This window comes from Microtus oregoni, unplaced genomic scaffold, assembly GCF_018167655.1.
Source record: "Microtus oregoni isolate MIOR12 unplaced genomic scaffold, Mior012 000081F_ref0000091, whole genome shotgun sequence".
Lineage (NCBI taxonomy): Eukaryota > Metazoa > Chordata > Mammalia > Rodentia > Cricetidae > Microtus > Microtus oregoni.
Window position 1 is genome coordinate 4116508 of NW_024544541.1, and position 4289 is coordinate 4120796.

A 4289-nucleotide genomic window follows, 5' to 3' on the forward strand; every position below is an offset into this window, starting at 1 on the left:
AACTCGGCTATAAAGCAGAAACTCAATGCAGCAGAGAGACCTGAGGACCAGTGGCCTGCAAGGCAAGTTTTAAGGAGTCTCTCAGAAAAGCAGCCAAGAGACACATAGAGGTTCAGTGAGGTTACTGTTATGCCCAAATCCGTGAAGTCCCCCAAAAGCCAACAAGAAGACTGAGTCCCGTATGTAAAAGCAAAGAGCCTTTATTTTATGCAAGTTTGCAAACTCGGTCTCTTTGCATGTCCAATGTATTGGAATAAACAGAAAACCCAGAGCTCAGTTAGAGTTGGGTTTTTATAGTAGTAAAGGTGGGGATAAGGGGTTTCTGAGGTCCAGGACCCCTGATTGGCTGACATTTGTCTAGGGGTGTCCTGGAGTGTGTGCTGGCAGGTGGTCCTATCTACAGTGGTTGGAATGTTAGGCATTTTCTTTGGATGGTCTGTTCTTGGGTGGTGCTCAGGTAATCTCAGTTTGTGATTCTTCCTGCAACCAGGTATTGCTTCAGGGTAAACTACTGAGACTCAGGCCTCTATTAAACTTATTATCATGGCTGAGTCCTACTCTGGCAGGTGATAATGGTTGGAAGTAAAGAACTTCCAACTGATCTGTTCATATTTAGCTAACCTGCTGGCCCTTACATTTATGAGATGAGGTTGCAGGAACGTGGTCAAAAGGCCCTGTCCACCAGGTTTAGAAAGATACTTGACATGGGTTTGTTTTGTTTTGTTTTTGAACCTTGTTTTTATTGTTTTAAACTTACTTGTTTTACAGGGCTCACTATGTAGTGCTGGCTAGCCTGGAACTCACACAGATCCGCTGGCTTCTGCCGCCCAAGTGCTACCCCACACACCTGGCTTGACACAGCCTTAGAAGAAAGGGGTAGGAAGAAGGCTAGAGAGTAATTCGGTGGGAAAGATCCTACCTAGCATGCACAGATCATGGGTTCAATCCCCAGCACCACTTAAAAAAAAGTGGGGGGATGTGTCGGAGGTGGGGGTGGAGTGGGTGTCACAGAAAGTTTGGGAATTTGTCTAAGGCCACCCAACAGCATAAGCCTTGGGACTTGCGTCCGGGCTCCTTCCACCTGCCTGTCACGAAAAAGCACACATTGCAGAGTACACTGCGGAGCAAAGGCTTGCAGTGTGGAAAATGCTCGAGGTTTGAAGGGAAGCGTGATGGACCAATATAGCAAAGTGTGCCGAAGAGAGGATGGGGCGTGGTTTCCAGCCACTTCTGGGGAGGACCTGCGGCCTGGAGACCACAATGTCAAAAAGAAAAGTCTGCTCATAGCCATATGCCTTGGAACTGAGATGCAGGTCTTCGGCCAGAACCTCAGCTGCACCTGCAGCTCATTCGGACCTAGGCACACGCCTGCATCTGTAACTTTTGCTTGCGAACGTGCAAGGCACCCTGGGGGCGGGGCGGAGCTAGGCGAGCACGCTCTCGTCTTTGAAATTCTTCCACCTCACACTTAACGTGGTCGTTAGCGGTCTCAGGCGGGGAGTCCCTCCCGGTTCAAACCCGGTTGGTCAAAGGTAAGGTCCGAAGGAAGAGTGAGGGCAGGAAACTGGTCACAGGCTCCTGTGGTGAGAAAAGTGAGGCTCCTTATATGGGCGTGAGGCTGAGAGGGCGGGACTTAAAAAACGGGCGCGGCAAGCGAGGCACCCCAAGCTTACAAACCAGCCCTCTCAGCAGAGCCGCCCAGCTGTGGGACTGTGCAACCGGCTGGTGGTCTTTCTAAATCCCAGTAGCTTCGTTTCTAGAACCGGAAAACAATCTTAGGACTGACGGCGGTGTAGAATAAACAGCAAAATTCCTGCTAATAGCTGAGCTGGTGTTTAGCGTGGTTCAGTCACTTCACACGTTTATAAACGCAGCTTGGTGCCAGGCTATTCTGTATGCTGCGTGTGTATAGGAGGGACCATCATCTCTTCAATACACACAGTGACTGTACGTACCAGGAGGGGCACATGCAGGTCACAGGGAGTAAGAGGTGGGCAGCACGCTGCCATGGATGATAGAAGGACTCGCTGCATTTAAATTCGGGAAGGAGGGAATAAGGTAGAGGGGAAGGGACGGAGGGAGAAAAAAAGAAAAGGGAAAAGGCTGGCGATGTGGTTCTGTAGTGTGCTTGCCTAGCATCCTAGCATGCAGAAAACCCAGAGTTCGCGCTCCAGCGCGGCACAGACTATACTAGGTGTGGAAGCACAAGCCAATAATCTCAACACTTGGGATCATCCTTGGCTATACATAGCAAACTTAGGGTTATTCTGATCTCCAAAGCAGAAGAGAGACTGGCGAGATGGCTCCGTGGTTGAAAGCACTCATTGCTCTTCCAGAGGACCCAGCTTTGGTTCCCAGCACCCACGTGATGGCTCACAGCCACTTGTAACTCCAGATCCTGGGGATCTGATATTCTTAGATGGGCATGGTGGTGCACGCCTTTAATCCCAGTACTTGGGAGGCAGAGGCAGGTGGAGTTTTGTGAGTTTGAGATCATGATGGTCTGTATAGTGAGTTCTAGGCCAGCCAAGGTTTACATAGACCTTGCCTCAAAAGAAAAAAAATCAATGGACTGGAGAGATGGCTCAGCGGTTAAGAGCATTGCCTGCTCTTCCAAAGGTCCTGAGTTCAATTCCCAGCAACCACATGGTGGCTCACAACCATCTGTAATGAGGTCTGGTGCCCTCTTCTGGCCTGCAGGCACACATGTAGACAGAATATTGTATACATAATAAATAAATATTAAAAAAAAGAAAAAAATCAAAAAAGAAGAAAATATAACAACAGAAAGGGGAGAAGCTATGTGGGGCAGTGAGCAGAGACCCCCAAGGGGCCTATGCAGAGAGGGACCATGTCTAGAATAGCCAAGGGTGTGGCTATTACGAGGAACAGTGCCCTGTGACCAGGGTATCTTCTTTCTCCACGGAGCCTGCCTGACCATCCCTTTCCCTGTCTTTATGCTAAGAATCTAACCCAGGTCCTCATATATTTCAGGCCAGTGTGCCACCCTGAGCTAAACCCCACCCCAACCCATCTAATGGAATGCACAACTCTCCCACAGTCCATGGAGCCAAGACCTGCCACCAGATACAAGGAGAATGTACCCCCAAAGATTGTGACCGTCCTGGGGCCAGGTAAGAAGCTCACTGAACTTGGTAAGGCAGTAGCAGTGGGGTCCTCCCCAGGCACCTACCTAGCAACCTCCTAGCTCTGGAGATTTGCTTCCCAAGGTCGGCTTGGTTGGTACAGCATCATCCCAAAGGAGGGTTCTTGAGAAGGATGGAACGGTGGGGCCTCAGGAGGGAGGAGTTCCAAAGGGGAGGATCTTGGGAGGGCACCTTCTCTGAAGGGTGGAGTCCCTGTGGGGTAGGGCCCCAGAAATGTAGGTCCCTGAGCCAGAGTTACTAGAGAGTGAGATCCTGGGAGTGAGGGATTTCAGGCAATAGGAAGGCCACAGAGCTGGTCCAGTCAAGGGTACAAACATCCCCAAAACAAATTCAGATTCTGATTTCCCCTCTCTTTTAGGTTTTTCAAGGCAGGGTTTCAGGCTGGAGAGATGGCTCAGTGGTTAAGAGCACTGGCTGCTCTTCCAGAGGTCCTGAGTTCAATTCCCAACTACATGGTGGCTCACAACCATCTGTAATGAGATCTGGCGCCCCCCTCTGGCTTGTGGACATACATGGAGGCAGAATGTTATATGCATAATAAATAAATCTTAAAAAAAAAAAAGACAGGGTTTCTCTGTGTAGCCTTGGAACTTACTCTGTAGACCAGGCTGGCCTTGAACTTACAGAGACCCACCTGCCCCTGCCTCCCGAGTGCTGGGATTAAAGGTGTGCACCACTACCACCTGGCCAGATTCTGATTTTTATGCGTGGATCAACTGGGGTCACTAAAGGGCATCCAAGGGGGTGCTGCTAGTTCTGGGTGACCACTGGGTAAATTGTAAGCTGGTCACCCTTCTCCTTTTTCTTTCCCTCCTTTCCCCCTTCTTCTCAGTTGGTTGCCCCCATATCAGACAGCTCTCCTCTGTCCCCTCCTCTTCCATGCTCTCTGTAGATGGTCTCATGACAAACCATACCACAACCTGGCTTTGAGGCCCAAGGCCTGGCCTGCACATTGGCTCCCTCAAGGCTGTGGAGCTGAAGTCCTGACTCCCTCCCACCAGGAGCCCTGCCACTCACCGGCTCTGAGGCTTGGATACCCATTTGTCTTACCAGAAGCCATCACCTGGTCCTAGGGTGTGGCTGTCTTTCTTCCTTATAGAGCTGAAGAGACCCTGGAGGAAC